Below are 17,686 nucleotides of genomic sequence, written 5' to 3'. Positions count from 1 at the left end.
CATTGGGTATCGGGGAAAGAAGGTCAGAGTTGATGTGCGCTTCAACAGAACAGACTCTCCGTTCCAAGCCTGAAGTTGCTCACTTTTAAATGAAATGCTTTGGATTCTTATTGCTGTGTGTGTGGCACATCTTTATCTGGATGTTGCATGTACTTGTTTCAAAGATTTACGCACCTTTTTGTTTATAGAGAATTTCGTTACGTACGTTACAGTAGGTGATGTACTAACATATTTACCGGCAAAGAAAATCGCATAATAAAAATGTGAACAAAACTGGAGAACAGATTTTTTTACCACTGGTCTATGGGCATCCTCGCTAGTTCTTTAAACGTCACTTGGAATGCTCATCTTTCAAGAGGTTGGTTTATCGCATCATTCTGGTCAGCTGCTCCCCACCCTCTCTGTTTTTCAGGGATTGGGAAATGGAATTGGAATTGTGCCTCATGAGAGTCTAGTTCTTTGGACACCCCCTCCCCCGTCCTGTGAGAGGCGTAGCAGCATCAGTAAAAGATACATATACTGGGCGCCCAAAAGGGTTGAGTCATATAGTGGAACAACCCCTGTCATAAGCACTGGGCTTTAATATTGAAGTAAGTACAGTTTGAGCAAAACCTATATATATACATATAAATCACATTTAGGGCCAGGGTAGATACGAGCACTGGGCATCCAGTCCCATCGACTTCTGTAGAAAAAGCGTTATCTTCAGAATATTCGAACCTGTTTCATTAGCGTGAATATTTTATAGGGGAATAAGAATGGTATTGTCATGACGAGATTTATTAATAGTCTGGAACGGGTGTTTCCTGACGCAAACCCTCGCATCACCAAGTGTTATGTCATCCAATAGATCATATGAGAAAGAGGGTCCTATTTGTGTCATTTCATCTTCCATGGAAAGAAAAATGTCCTCAAAAAATAGAAAAGAATAGTTATTATGTAAATCCGTGTAAGCTCGAATTCAGACCGGTTTAGAGACGGTATACTGAAACTGAAGACAACAAGGCACAGATTTCTTTGAAAATGTAAATCACAACAATTTCATTGGATTTTGTGGGGGAAAAATAGTTTTCCTTGGGGACCGTTTCTGATACAACATATGACTTGTTTTTGAACTTTGAAATCCTAAAATTTTGTCAGAATTTTCAAATTCCATTTCGCCTTCATGAAACATTCCATTGTTCGTGGCTGCATATTATTTTGTTGTTGTTGTTGTTGTAATTTAGTCTAGAACGTATTAATATATTTTCGTAGATATAAAATTGCAGTCAACCACGTGGTACACACACACACACATTTATGTTGTATCTACGTAGCTTCCAAGCAGAAAACCGCTAAAAATTAACCAGTACCAAGTGTACAATAAGTGGCGTGGTGTGTTCGTAGCGTTAGATAACGTCACTTCACAGTTTTCATATGAAAGTTATCATTAGTCACCCATCACGATTTATTGTCCTGAAACGCTCATGTTCATAATACACGAAATGAGAGAGCATTCGAAGACTTGAAAATAGCCAGGTCATTAGTTGACATTTACGTTACCCAAGGTGTCTTTGTGCTCTCATTACGTGCTGTCAGAAAGACCCTCTCAAATGGTGAATCTGTGGTAGAAGAAATTAATGAACTTTGCGCAATTCTCCTTAAAGTTGGCAACGCCATGAGGGTTCCGTAGTTGTGACCTGCTTAGGAAGGCGGCCTTTAATTGAAAATTGTTTTGTTTGCTTTTAATGAGAAAACTAATTAAAATGATTGCAACGCCCATCCCAGGCCTCGTGTTTATTAAGAATGTGAGAAGTTTTCCTTTACTTTCACATGTGTGAATGTAGGTTAAAATGCCAGGAAAGAAATACCGAGGTCTTTGTTACTGAATATGTAAACATACTTAGGTTACTTTGCATAGGGCCAAGACAAATTATTATTATTATTATTATTATTATTATTATTATTATTATTATTATTATTATTATTATTATTATTATTACATATGAATTTTGTATGATCTTAGAATGATCTCGCTCGAGAAAGTTTTGTGTTTATAGACGAATATTGTAAATACCACATGTGCTTATAGTTCAGTTGGACTTGCACCGAGAGTTCATGATGAAGAGCCATTTGGTGTCGCAACGCATACTTAATGACTAATGAATGGATCCCTTCTTGAAGCCCGTGGATGAGATGACCGAGAAGAATGTGGGAGAGAAATTTTGCAAGACCTGCACAGGGTGAATCATGTGACGTAGTATATAGTTGCAGCGACTTTAATTAAGGATTTGAGTTGGTTATCGCTTTGCTTCGGATGGCCAAAAGCAGCTTCTTTGGAAGGCATTGCAAAATTTGAGCTATCTTTGACGTATTACTTTTTGATGGATTCTTTATTTGAAACTGTTTTGTCTTCTTTTCATTATAATAAAATGGTTGCTTATGCATGAATTTATATATAATGCCAGTTAGTTTTTGCCGATTTATTTTGAGAGTTCATGGTACAATGAAGGTGGTACCTATGTATGTTCGTTAAACTCTTCCTTAAATAAAGGTTTTAAATACAAGGAATCGTTGAGATTGTCAAGAGACAAGAAACGCAACAATATGTTCTTATCCAGTTTTGGGCTCCTGCTTTTCCACAGAGGCAAGAACAAAAAAAACAGTAGTGATTAATACTTTTGTGAAAGATGAAAAGTATAATGTGATTGCCCTAGATTTCCCATGCGAATCTAAGCGGCTTTCACTAGTAGCAGTAGCGTCAGTGTTCCCGCTCTCTTAATCATAATTTCCATCCTTATCTACTCTTGTAACTCCGCATTAATGTTGCCTTCTCTGGCTCCTCTACAGATATTGTTATATGAATAGCTCTACCTTATTGCCTGGCTGTATACTTAATTCCCATTCCAGGAAGAATGGGATGGAATATTGGAACACAGAAAATATATTTACAAACTGTGTTTATCTTTCATCTTGGAAGTATGACATCTCTTAGTGAGGTAAGAACTACATTACTTTATGGTGCCAGATATTAAAAGATCGCTCATCTGTCTAGAATCTAGATAAATAGGAGATTTACAACAATCTACCCCAGAGAAGTATATTTTTTACTTATTTCGTGTCACCATAACAGTGTAAGATTTGCGTTTTTATGCCCGTCTTAGGTTGCGTTCACACTACTGTAAAACATCTCATGAACATACGTTAGAAACTTATCAGACACACACACACACACATCACGGATAGTTTGAATATAAGTCAAGAACTCGTTGGTAGTCCTAACCAGTGCAACATACGACTATTCAGCATTTGCCAAAGTGATAGTTTCACTTACGGTCGTTGACCTGTTTCCAACTTGTCTGTGATATGTATATAATGAGTTTGTGACCTGTGTAAGATAAGTGGAGAATAACTCCGGGTATATCATTATTTATATGAACTGAATAAAAGACATTAAGAGATGAGAGCAACACGGCCCCAGCCAGTGTCAGGCTACCAGTTGAAGTGTCATTGATGTTCAAGTTACATTTTGATGATGAAGGAAATGCTGTGTCACTTCACCTCATTCTTTTAACTTTCACTCTGTCGTTCTTTTTTCTTCTGCTCCTATTTCTCGCTCCTTATTTCATTAAAGACTGGTTGGCGAACTTTTCAGTTGACATCGTCGATGCGGTGGAACTGCAGCGCTGCTGCTGCTGCTGCTCTCTCTCTCTCTCTCTCTCTCTCTCTCTCTCTCTCTCTCTCTCTCTCTCAGGAGAGCCTGGCTGTAACTGAATTATTTATGTTCAAGATTGTTGCGTTACAGCGATGCTCAGGGACATGTGGGATGACATTCTTTATGAAATATGTTTTCAGACCAGTACATGATTTGTTTGTTTACTCTCCACAAGATTTATTTTCATTCGCATGTACACTAATTCACACATAATTCAGTGTTCACAGATTTAGTTGATATATAAGACTCCTGTTACTTCTCATGAACGATAAGAGATATATAGTAATCATGCCTTTATTATTTATGATTTATATTTTTATTGTATTGTTATTTATAGGTAGTATCAGTGCTGGTCAGGTTAAGTTCAAGAAGCAAATCACGTTCTCTGTCTTGACGCCATGTTTTTGGCCAGTGCTTCCAGAGGGTCATTATGGCGGAATAACTTTTCGTTTCAATGCGGTCGCGGCTGTGTCGTCTCCGTCGCAGCCCAGATTTATGCAAATAAGCTGACTGCTAGCGAAAAAAAGCGCACTTTATATATATATATATATATATATATATATATATATATATATATATATATATATATATATATATATATATATACACATATACACATATGTATATGCTTGTATATAGAAAGATAGATAGATATACATAATACATATACTTAAGTGCATATATATATTTATATTATAATAAAAATATTTATATAATAAAAATATATGTACTTATATATATACATATACAGTATATATATATTATTTATTATAATGTGTCATTATATCCCAATTAAGAGAGAAACTGTATAAGTGATGCAACGACAATTGCAAAGGTATCAGGTGTCAAGTGTTACAAATATTTAATGTTATTCTATTTCATGCAATCAGCTCGCTTAACTCCGTGCAAACATGCTTGCCTTGGAACAGGGTGTATTGGCACTTTGGTTTTTTTGTCATTTCTCCCTTTGTTGTTCCATTACACATGTCTGTATCTTCCTAGTTACGTCGACCAGAGAGAGAGAGAGAGAGAGAGAGAGAGAGAGAGAGAGAGAGAGAGGACCACCTCTTGTGTGGAGGATAAGTCATAGCTAACTGGGAGCCATGGAGGATTGGAAAATATAGAGAGCAAAGAAGAAGAAGAAGAAAAAGGTAAACAACGGAGAACTGGCTGCTGTTTTACAGTGTGTTGTGCAATCGATCGACCACCGAGAGTTATGTTGCCAACATTTCCAATCAGAGGGATTACGTCTTACACTGTGTGTGTATGTATATATATATATATATATATATATATATATATATATATATATATATATATATATATATATATATATATATATATAATTAATTTAATTTTGGGGGTTCTTGTATATTATCGTTTTGATTTCCTTGTGAGACAATACCGTAAGAAACGATTACAGCATTTTTTTTTTTTGCTTCATCATCATGATAGTAGTATTGCTTTTGCTTTTGTCGTTATTATTTAATATAGCTGTCTTAGATGCGCAGTGTTTGTCTTTTTGTGGTATAAATTCTTATATTTCGTTTTGTATTGTCAGTGGTGAAATAATGCAAGGTTCATTCATTTGCCCTGACGACGTTTCTGACTCTCTCTCTCCCCTTTTGCCTTCCTTGAAGCAGACTTTGAAATGCGATCAGTCGCAAATGATGCTGCGTCTCTGATTATTGTTAAAACAGATCAGACCAACTCTGTATTTAGTTGTGAGCGAATTAACTGTCACCAGTTAGTTGATCTGATGTCAGTTTGTCGTTTGTGTCTCATGCGAGCTTTCGACATTTTTTATGCTAACGTTAGTAAGAAAGGCAGTTTGAAGCCCGATACTGCCATGCGTTCATCACAGTGAGGTCTGCGTCGTTCTGACAGTCGAGAACTCGGTCACTCGAACTGTCTGTATCCAACGTTCTTTTGTATGGGCATTATCGGAATCGGTTCTTTTGTGGTGATTTAGGCTTTTGTCGTGTCAGGATGTCTTGTGAAATTACATTCCATTTATTCATGTCATAGTTCTGTTTTTAAATGCGTTGAAACTCTCTCTCTTTCTCACTCTGGACTGAATTATAAATTCTGTATTTTTATGATTATATAGGACTGTTTTTGGTACCAGCTCCATGCATGCACCGTGCTACTGGTGTTTCATGAATTGTTTATTTTTATAAGCCCGCAAAGCTAAAACTTTAAGACTACGAAAAATTAGTAAGTGACGAAATATATGTATGAGAAGAGAGAGCATGTTTGTGAAGCTATATTAAATTACATTTCTTATACCGGTACTATGTAATTTGATAAGCCGCATTGTTAAGATACTGTAAGGAGCACTTTCCTCTTGTGCACATCAGTTACATAACTACTTTACCCTGTAACTGCGAGGTATGTTGCCTTGATGTGACGCAATTCGTAGTCCACGATAATCAGGGGGTTCCTTTGGTAAATGTCGGACTGTCTTAACTGAAAAAAAAAATGGCCTAGACCACCAGTTTGCGAATCGCTTCATGTTGGAAAACAACATTCGCAGATAAACACCGAAGCGACTCGCTCGGCATGAGGATGTTGTTCGCGCAAAGCTTTTTGTTGATGAGTATGGTCCGTGGCCCGAATCTTAAGGATGTCCTTGATATTGCTTGATGTCGTCAAGAACGGAAACGCTTTTAAGGTAATGGATTCGGCGGCGGTGGTTTGTTCCTTGCGCCCTTCGGTGCGGCCTCCGTGGAGGCTGCCCTAGGCACCTAGTGGCCGCTGTCGGTGATTTCGGCTTTTAAGAAGAGTGGTCTGGATGAGATGTGGGATTCTGGTCAGAATGATGAAACGAAGGTGTCGCCTTCATTATGGGGAAGGAACACGTGTCGGTAATTGCAGTTGAGTGTAGACACACACACGCATATATATATATATATATATATATATATATATATATATATATATATATATATATATATATATATATATATATATGCATGTATGTATATACTTTATACGTTTGTGTGTGTGTTTTTGTGTTTTGTGTGTTTGTATGATGTGTGTATGTACAGACAAAAAAAAATTGTTCATTCAAACTGGTGATTGCAACTTATTAGAAATGTAAGCAAGTAAGAGGGCTTACTCTTAACCCCACAGAGCGTATCTTTCTTAGTGGCGTTTATAAATGTAAAAGGTCATTTCACTCAGCCCATACATAAATTCACATAACGACACACTCAGCTATGCTGGCATTAAGAGACGGCTATGCCATCCAATTTGGCATATAACCGCAGCCGTGTACACCACGCTGGAAGAAGACTACAGCTCAGAGCCGTGAAAGCCCCGGGACTTTGTTATCTGCGTTCGCCCATCAGATCCGTATTGTTGTAAATCACTCGCATGTGGGGAATTCACTGACAGCACAGACATTTATTTTGTTTGGTTTGGCCGGGCGCAGGATGACTCGCCTGGCGGGGGGGAGCGGGGGAGCTCTCGATTCAAAGGCTGCTGCCTCTGTTGTGGAATCATTAGGTTGATTGATGGAGTGAGCTAGTATTATGAGATGGCGTAGCAGGTTAACCATGAAAGAGCCTGATTGGCCTGTACCGAAATATGTTGGATTTGAGTTTTTTTATATATATATTCTCTTACCCCGTATCTGATCAGAATCTCTTTCGAACCACGTGATGAGTTTCAGCTAAAACGAGTGAATTTTATCATTTCCAACTAGAGTTAAGTCTTGCTATTCTTGTTTGCTCATCGTTTAACCAATAGTTGAATTTCATCTTTTATATATATATATAAAAAGTCAGGTAGTCAAGAGATGAACAAGATCTTAAGTGAAACCCCATTTTCACGGTAAATTTTGGAGGGAGTTCCCTGAATTGAAGTACTTGGTTACCACGTTCAGAAATGTTCATCGCATTTTGATGGGTGTGATCTTTTGTGCTAGGTCTCGTGCATAGCTCCGTGTTCTCCATCATCACCATCACATTCCTTCACAATTTGAACCAGTAACGTACACAACGAGGTTAAGGGACGCACTGGATAGTTTTACAGCAGGTGGGTTCTTCTTCCGTTTCTTGGAAAACTTCGACATGACCCTCCGCCTTCAAAAAGGTTTTGCCTTTGTAACATAATTCCTTATGCCATGCCTCTCTCTCTCTCTCTCTCTCTCTCTCTCTCTCTCTCTCTCTCTCCGTTGCTCACTTTTTGTCTTTTCTCATAATTTTTATCCAGACAGCACGTATTGTGGTGTAACTGGCGTTTGTAAGATGGCGTGTTCCAATTTTAGTTATTATAACTATTTTACAAAGAAAATATAAATGTATAAAAGTTCATTATACTGGGAAAAGGTGCAAAAACTTTCGCTTAAATGACAAGAAATCTGGAAATCGTAATGACCACAGATCCTCGGTGGAAGTGAACGGTAACGTTCGCGGAATGACGACATAGTGTGGGCTAAGTATGATTGTAAGATGTCATATCTAATTCTCTTGCCAGCATCCCCTGAGAGTCATTTTGAGAGGCTTCGACTTCGTTGTAAGGTCGCTGCTTCGACCTGTTTTCTTGATGCTGCTTCTCAGACTTTGCTTGCAGTCCATTTCATGGCCTATTTGTTACGAGTTTTTAACTTCGGTCAGTTGAGTGATGCATTTTGTATGTCTAGCTTTCAACCAGTTTCACTGTTGTTCAGGAATTTTGCTCTCGTCCGTTTTTTATTGCGGCAATTTTTTTAAAATTTGCTTGCAGCTTCTTGTTTGTATCTTATTTTAAGAGGCTGCTATTTGAATTTTACTTTGTCTGTTCTAAAGATTTTTTTAAAATCTTGTTTTCATTCCATTTTTAGGAGTTGCTGGAATTTTGATTCGAGTCTCATTCTGTTCGATGGATCTTTTAATATTGCTTCACTTTGTTTTCAAGTTATTTTTGAAAATTTACTTTCATTATATTTATAAATACCGATATTTGCTTGCTATCGTCCACTGATGCTACATTTTTCATTTTCCTCTTGGGCCAGCCATTGACCGCATTCCCGTCTTCATGCAGAAATGTCCGTATTCACTTCAAAGAATCACGTAATATATATACCCGATAATAAGTTTATCATCACTCAAGTAAGTGCCCATGCACTTGTTCTTTTAATCTCTCTTCCTTTGGTTATTACCGTACTTAGGATGGGTCACGGACTGTCATAATATTTTTTTCATTGGCTCTCTTTCCTTATTTTACAGTTGCAGAGACAACTTGTCGGCTGTTTCAGTCCTTTCTTTAACCCCGCCGTAAAGAAAACAAGTAAATAATGCGCCGTGGTTTCTTCGGCGCAATCGAGTTTTCTGTACATGGTATGATCAAGGCCACCGAAAATAGATCTATCTTTCGGTGGTCTCGGTATAATGCTGTATGAGCCCCGCGGCCCATGAAACTTTAACCACGGCCTGGTGGTGGCCTCTCGTATATCGCTGCCAGACGCACGATTATGGCTAACTTTAACATTAGATCAAATAAAAACTACTGAGGCCAGAGGGCTTCAGTTTGGTATAGTTGATGATTGGAGGGTGGATGATCAACATTCCATTTTGCAGCCCTCTAACCTCAGTACTTTTTAAGATCTGAGAGCGGACAGAAAAATTGCGGACGGACAGACAAAGCCGGCACAGCAGTTTTCTTTTGCAGGAAACCAAGACTTAGGACAGCTTTGAGATAGGGCGATTTCCTGCAAGCAACCCACAGGAGTCGCCCTGTAGGGTATGACTGAGTCATGTGGCTGGCATTTCCGCAAAAATAATGGTTTGTGTTATTTGCTGGTGTTATGACATCGCTGTCGCCTGTGTTCGTGGGACGAGGACGCCTGTGCCGGAGGCGTCTTTGCACCAGCATTTATTTGTGACAGCCGGATGAACGTCATATTTTATGATAACGTTTTACTTGTAATTGCCGTCTTTACACTTATCCTATGTTTATTTTTAGAATTCCACCCAAAGGTCAAGGCTTTTTTTTTGTAATTTCTTTATTTACCCATTAGCTTAGTTCCTTTCTTCTTCTTCTTCTTCTTCTTCTTCTTCTTCTTCTTCTTCTTCTTCTTCTTCTTCTTCTTCTTCTTCTTCATTATTATTACTATTATTATTTTTTTTATTTATTTATTTAGGAAATCTCTGGCCAAAGTCAAACTACAAGGTAAACAAAAATCTCACTTCATTTAGAATGAGAATCTGAGCTAATGGGACAGTTGAAAGCAAATTAGTACATGCAGGCATAAGATAAAAAGAATGCCGAAATCACGTTATTCTAATGCATAACATCTGTAATTGTTTCTCATGCCTATGAAAGCAGTCCAACATCAGCGGAAACTGATATCCTACTGGTGAAAACATATGATTGCTTTGAAAAAGAGTATGATTTTGTTTTACATTCACTGTCACACAACTCAGCCACGAATACCTGTTGTTGAGTGATAGACATAGTATTCTGTACCCTCATAAATTAAAGAGGAGCAGTTGCAAAACCGAGAGGACCATTTGTATACGAAGTGGTATGCACAGTCTTGACAGAGTAAAAAGTTGGAATGTGAGTCGTTTATTGTAGGTTTTTGAAATCTGTAATCCGAGGATAACAGAGTCAGTGACTGTTCCTCTCCTTCTGGTGCCCACCTTTTGGGATTCTCTTCCTGCTCTGGTTTTTAGGGAGAAATGTTGAGAGCAAATGTCACATCGTTCGTTTTTGGTCCCGAATGGGAGATGAATGTAGTCAAGGTAAGATTTAATTACAAGGGATTGCGGAAGGGGTGCTGGAGTGGGTCGCATGACCATCCGCTCTCTGCTGATGGAACTTAATCTGGAATGGAATTGGAATCTCTCTCTCTCTCTCTCTCTCTCTCTCTCTCTCTCTCTCTCTCTCTCTCTCTCTCTCCCAGTGACTTCATGGCTGACCAGACGAAATAGATTCGAGAGTGAGCGACAGAATTTTATGATGTTCGTAGTCGAAAATGAAATATGATTCGCACGACTTTTCAGTACTTTTAAAAATGCAGAGGCTGGTGGAACGGGCAACTGGCAACTTATAATACTTATATCAAGCCCTATAAAATATAGGGAAAGAAAAAGAAGATAAAGCAAGTTTTCTGTACAGCGTATAATGCTGTATGAAACTTTCAACCACTGTCCATGAAGCTCTTAGCCGCGGCCCATGTAACTCAGCCACGGTCCGGTAGAGGTCTCAGCCACGGCCCATGAAAGTGAGCCACGGTCCGGTGGTGGCTTGTGTTGTTGGTACGTATAGCGGTGCCAGAAGTACGATTATTGCTAACTTTAACCTTAAATAAAATAAAAACTACTCAGGCTAGAGGGCTGCAGTTTGGTATGTTTGATGATTGGAGGGTGGATTATCAACGTTCCAATTTGCAGCCCTCTAGCCTCAGTAGTTTTTAAGATCAGAGGGCGGACAGAAAAAGTGCGGACGGACAGGCAAATAAACACCTCAGTAGTTTTTTTTACAGAAAATTAAAAGCGAGAGTGAGTGGGACTTATTTTTGAAAGGCTGACGATGTGTGAAGACAAAGCAGGAGTTTGTGTACACTGATTAATTGGTGCTTCATTATGCTCGGATTGGGGCAGCATAACTTCCTATTGTCTTGGGGAAGAACTTGCCAGTGTGTAAGCATTCGGGGGGATATGGTGGGCGTTTCAATGAAACGTTTTGTTCGGGAAACGTTTTGTTGCTATTCTTTGGATTGAGGAAATTCCGCCAACGTGGAGGATCGAGTTTGTAGTGGGAACGTTGTTGAATTTGTTTCCTTTTCCAGTGATGGAAAGATCCGCTTAAAATTTGGCGTGGGTGTGATGACTCGGAAGAGACTGATTTGCTTGCAGAGCAAGTTATCAGTCGTCTTGATTAGCTACCTGAAAACGGCAATCTCTCTTTCTGTCTGTTTGTCTGTCTCTCGCGTAGACTAAATTTAGAGCTTGTATGTGTGCACAGCATCCGATCCCCTGTCTGCGATTTGATTAGCTCTGCTTCATGAGGCAAATTGCAGCTTTAATTTGGAATGAAGGAAAGTCTTTTGTTCGTCAACCCTTTCCGTGTATAAATATAGTTGATACTCTCTCTCTCTCTCTCTCTCTCTCTCTCTCTCTCTCTCTCTCTCTCTCTCTCTCTCTCTCTCTCTCTCTCTCTCTCTCTCTCGTGTGCTATATATATTCCCGATTTTAGGTTATGGTGAATTTTTTCAGGGGGTTTACTCGTTAGTTACATATTCCGTATTTCTTTACACATTTGTGTTCTTTCCATTTCTGTTTGTTGGTATCTATTTCTCTTGAGAAAAATACTTGCGGATGGGAGCTGAATGGGTTATTGATTAGTTGTGTTTTGACATTATATATAATGCGTATAAAAATGATTGTGTGTATATATACACTTTATATATATAGTACATATATACTACAGTATATGAATGTCTTTTCCTGTATATATATATATATATATATATATATATATATATATATATATATATATATATATATATATATATATATATATATATATATATATATATATATATATATATATATATATATATATATATATGTATATACAGGTAACTTATTTTTTCTAGGGAACCATTCCGTGTTATTAAAAAGTTGCTGGTGTTAAAACAAATGACTGTGTATGCTTGTATGTATTTTCAAGGGTCAGACTGTAACCTACACCTGACATACAAACAGATAGAAGGAAGACAGGTGTGTAGCCTCATGTACACAGACACACACACACACACACACACTCGCAGCACAGTACATAAAAAGCGTTATGCGAGGCTGAGTAAAAACAGTGCCACCAGAATGCTCCTGGAGGCAGAGCCGGTCGGGGTAATTGGTATTCTGTGAGCGTCCGAAACCTGTTACATAGTGGCGAGCGAGTGACGAGTCACCTCCCCTCCGGTTAATGAGAGATGACATTGAGTCTGAGGAGCACGTTGAGCCCCTTGTTATAGAAAAGCAGGATTAAGAAATGTCAGTACTCAAGCATTACTTGGAGAATTGAGGGCTCGGTCGCAGTGCTATGAAAGGAGGCGAGTGCGCTGGCTGGTGGCCCGAACAGATGTTTTCAGAGTGGTAATCATCTCGACAAGTGTTCGTCGAAAATGAGCAGGTAAGGGGAGGATTGTAGGTACACCTGTGAGGGGTCTCGTGGTTTGCAGAATGGAGAGCGTAAAGCGTTATTCCTCCGCGCACTGGATCTAAGAGTTCGTTGGAAGAGTCATGTGAATTAAAGCTCCTTAGAGCTTCGAGTTCTTTGGTCTTTCTTTGTGATAGTAATCCTTGATCTTAAATCTTGTTCTTTATTGCCGTTTTTATTGATGAAGTACATTCTGTTCTTACTGTATCCGCTTATTTATCACGCGAGTGAGTGCGTTGGTTTACAAGGTTTTTTGTTCCATTTTGACTGTTAAAGAGGTATGGTTGAAAAGGGATTCGTCATAGCCAGGAATTTATTAAGGGTTTGATCACAAAGGGCCTCTGTGCGAGAGGTATAAGCAAGTTTAAGCTGAACATTGTAGCCATGCCGCCTCGGGAAAACATCTTACCAGTCAGAAGTTATAGATGAAGCTAGAAAGGAAAAAAAAAAATTTCACCAGATTTTTAGTTTTATCGAAGGATTTTATTTTTGTGGAAGTTATAATTATTGCATTGCAAGGTTTAGTGAATCTTTCTTACCATCTGTTGGGATTATCCTTCAGCTTGTGTTTTTCGTAACTCAGCCCTCTTTATTTTCCTTTTTCTTGTTTTCGTAAGGTTTGGAATTTTATTTAAAAACGCTGATGCTCGTTGGATGTATATAGACAGAGTGCAGTCGGTAAGGAAGCAGTGTTTTGTTTAAAAAAAAAAAAATTCTCTAAGATTAGAATACCCATGATAAATGTCGTATAGGGATTTGCGTTAGAGGTTGCCCGGAATGTTTAAAAATGAGTTTGCGGAAATTAAATTTCGTGGAAACAGCGGCTTTAACCCAGCAAATAAACATCAGCCATATCCCATGTTTTCAGAAAGAGAAAATGATTGAGGGTATGACTTGCTGAAGACGAAAAAGAATTTGGTAGATAGAAGAATCTTATTGGTTTAAGCTGGAATTCAGTCGATTATTATTATTATTATTATTATTATTATTATTATTATTATTATTATTATTATTATTATTATTATTATTATTAATTAAGATCAGGCAGTATGGTTTGAATGACCGAATTCACATTTTTTCAAAGTGAATATTTAATATGCAGTGTGATAGAAATTGTTATGAAAGAGGGTAATTTTATTAATGAGAGAGAGAGAGAGAGAGAGAGAGAGAGAGAGAGAGAGAGAGAGAGAGAGATGCAGTCGGGTATGTATTTGTGGTCTGATGTCGTGTTCTAATCTAGTGGTTATTAAATCACATGACACGAATACTGGGTATGTGCTTGTTTGTTTGTTTGTGTGTGTGTGTGTGTGTGTGTGTGTGTGTGTGTGTGTGTGTGTGTGTGTGTGTGTGTAAAAGCAAGCTCCATGTATTCTTCAGCGGGATAAAATGGATATCATAAAATCCAAGTGTCATGTTCCTATGAACGCCCCGTTATTTATCTCTCCCGTTATGTAACCTACATTTTCTTTTATCTTGCATTTTCCATCTTTTCTTTCTTCGCTTGTCTTTTTCCATTTCCATTCGGTCATTTATTGATATTGTCATGCTTCAGTGAATTTCGGTATTATTAATATTTATTATTACTGCAGTTATACTGACAGTGCCGTGAATATGTTTCGGGGATAAAATCGGCGTTAAATAATTGTGGATTATTATTATTACTAGTATACCCATACTGCCATAAATGGCGGTATCATAATTGAGGGACCTTAGGGTCTTTATTTAAAACTAGGGTGACAGAGAATGAACTCCCTTAGCAATCAGTTATAAAGGTTAGTTTCGATTCTGGTGTACGTTTTCATTTTGAATTCAAGTTTTTGTACTTAGAATCGAAATCAGCCCATCACCAGCACAATGCCAAAAAATAATAATAATAACAATAAACTTGTTTACAAAAATAAGATAATTTTAATCTGAACGCATGCAAAAAGTGGTAGAAAAGGTAACACCAAGTACCAAGTGACTTGCATGCAAAAATAAGAGATTATCCTTCAGTGACTAATGCCTAAGTTGGAGTGGGTGGAAGGCACGTTGGCCAAAAGGTGCACCTTGTCTCTTGCAGGCCTCTGCAGGAAGGACGTGAGCAAGTCCCCTTGGATAACCAGGACCCCTGAGCTCCACGATTCCATGAGAGAATGAAACTTGATGGGTCTGTTTCATAAACTCACATGATGCCTCTGTTGACGTCATCAGTGAATCAGGTACCTGGTGGTCTGTCCACTTCTGTGAGTTGAAACCAGCGTATGAGAGAGACAGTTACTAGATATATAAATTACATACCCAACTGAATACCCCACCACATCATTATTAGAAGGCGAAGGACCCCCATTTCGTACTCACTTCTCTACATGGTAGGAACATTCATCAGATATTCTCTCTCTCTCTCTCTCTCTCTCTCTTCTCTGTGTGTGTGGAAAATAAAGGACGTAACTGATTCTGATCGATGTGGCTTAATCCTTGCTGTGTTCCATTTGTGGAAGGTAATGCGAAATTGAATGATGTGCGCAATCTGCGCTTGCGCGCGCTCGGCTTTGTCTAGGAATTATGGAAAGGAAAGCGGCACTCCCAAGGGGCACCATTTTAATCACATTATTTTGCGTGCTTTGTTATCTCAATGGGGATTTGATCGGCGATGCGTACATATACACAAACACACACTGCACACTTGCACACTCACATATACATGTGTGTGTGTGTGTAATTCCCCTTGGGTGAAGGTTATTCCGAAGGTATGAAAAAGCTATCAAACGATTTTTGTGGCTTAGTATTGGGAATGTAAAAGCATAATTAGCCAAGTGTTACAAATTTGCCAGTCATATATCATGGTGGAGGTGGGCTGATATTGATTCTGATTCTAAATGCAGAACCTGAATTGGAGTGGCATACGTACAGCAGAGTCGATATCAGCTTATATCTCTCTTGATAGCCGGGTGGTCTGAGTCACTGTCTATAGCTGTTTTTAAACTGGGCAGCCGTTCGATTCCTGGCCTGAGCAGAAGCGATTATCAATTACACTTTTTCTCGAGCGTAAGTTATTCCCAAGGCATAGTAAATGTGATATTAAACGGCATTTGTGGCCTAATATTTGTTATTATAAAACAAGTCATGCATTTAAAAGTAATATATATACACACACACATGTATATATACACTGTAAAAGATAGGTACTTACCATGCCATATTGTCAGCTGCACACTATACATAATTTTTTTATATATATATTATGTAAGTGGGCGTTGCTGCTGCTGTCACTCGTGGTGTTGTCCTTCCCATAAGTGAACTGAAGAATCCATTCGAAAGGTGAAAATTAGCTTCCAACTTGAAGGTCAGGATTTCTTCGCTGACTTTATCTTATAATATGCCGACTTATAAGGCACGGAGAAACTTCTTGTTAAGGGAAGCTACAATTTTTATACACTAGTCACTTGTAAAGTTTTTATTAGTAATGAACGTGTATTTTAGATAACAAATGAGTGATTGTATATCAGGTGTCATTGACACTGTGGTTGATCAAGAACGGGGATAAAGAATCATTGAATATGCTCCGTGAACCAGCAATATGGTGCTGAATGTCACACTTCATTGAACGTGTATTCGGGAGTGGTTGGTTCATTTCACAAAAGAAGCCGTATAAAGATTAGAAGGAGGAAAATAAGATCACAAAACTTTCATTTTCGAATGATGTTAGGAGAGTGTTGTTGTGTTGTCGCCATAAATTGCATGTTTGGTCGTTGTTTGCGCTATAATCGTCGAAATTCAGTTGGTTTGCTTCTAGCTTCTTTTGAAACGTGTTTTCTCCAGGGAAAGATTCCTCGTTGGACGAGTCGGTAGAGTTGTGGGCTAGCACTCGCTAGGCCCGAGTTCGAATCTCCTGCCGGCTAATGAAGAATTAGAGGAATTTGTTTCTGGTGATAGAAATTCATTTCTCGGTATAATGTGGTTCGGATTCCACAGTAAGCTGTAGGTCCCGTTGCTAAGTAACCAGTTGGTTCTTAGCCACGTAAATTAAGTCTAATCCTTCGGGCCAGCCCTAGGAGAGTGTTTATCAGCTCAGTGGTCTGGTAAAACTAAGGTATATACTTCTCCAGGGAAAGTAGTTTAAACGCAGGCTATGGCGAAGTCTCTTGAAACAAGGTGTTTAATGTAGGCAAACACAAAAATCAGGGTAAGTGCGATGGATAATCCGAAGAACCTTGCACAGTGAAAGGTTAAGTATCACATCAGGTACTGTACATCATGGATCCTGGATACCGAGCTAGTGCAGGTTCAAGGTCGCATCTGACCAAGAAATTCGCTCTGCGCTAATGGAGAGTTAAATGTATTCAATTGTGTTATCCCCACCTCCGCCTCTTTTCTCGCTCCCCATCTCTTTCTTTCTTTAACTACAGAGTAGATGTCATGGATAGTGAAGGCAGCAACCTCCTTTCGTCGCTTTGTAGCAGTTTACTTCCTAGGTACCTTAACCAGGAAATGAAAATTATACGGTACCAAATACTTGTTAGATTTGCGCTCTAACCTGCCATGTTTCCCGTTCCCGATTTAAACAAACAGTAAAGTCAGGAAGCATTTGACAAAAGGAAGAAAACCGACGTTGCTGTCGTCCCTGCGATATCGCATTAATACCAGACCACGTTCTCTCAAATTGTTGTATTCTAGGGCTTGTGTCTGTTTGTCCCACGGCCGTAACTAGATCCACCCGGTACCTTTGTTGGCTTTTAGTGACAGCGTATTGCGCAAGAGAATGGAACAGCGCGTCACTTAGTTGGTAATTATGCCTGGCCTCCCCCGTCTTTCCTTGATGTGAGTAGGAGGGGAGGTGGGGGGGAGCGAGGCATGTGG

The 17,686-nt window shown here is 38.7% G+C and overlaps 1 protein-coding gene across 4 annotated transcripts in view; it reads left to right on the top strand.

Moving 5' to 3' along the window:
* LOC136854660 (uncharacterized) overlaps nt 1–17,686 on the top strand; it is a 274,936-nt gene that overhangs the window by 162,141 nt on the left and 95,109 nt on the right. Inside the window, exon 1 of one of the 4 annotated variants that reach the window (XM_067131243.1) lies at nt 12,689–12,820. The exons of the other annotated variants lie outside the window; for them this stretch is intronic. The gene's annotated coding sequence lies outside the window, so the exon portion shown is untranslated. Of the gene's footprint in view, nt 1–12,688; nt 12,821–17,686 lie in introns of those variants that run through there. 4 annotated transcript variants of the gene reach the window in all.

The sequence above is a fragment of the Macrobrachium rosenbergii genome, chromosome 29 (genome assembly GCF_040412425.1).
Source record: "Macrobrachium rosenbergii isolate ZJJX-2024 chromosome 29, ASM4041242v1, whole genome shotgun sequence".
Lineage (NCBI taxonomy): Eukaryota > Metazoa > Arthropoda > Malacostraca > Decapoda > Palaemonidae > Macrobrachium > Macrobrachium rosenbergii.
This window is presented reverse-complemented; position numbering and strand designations above follow the sequence as displayed.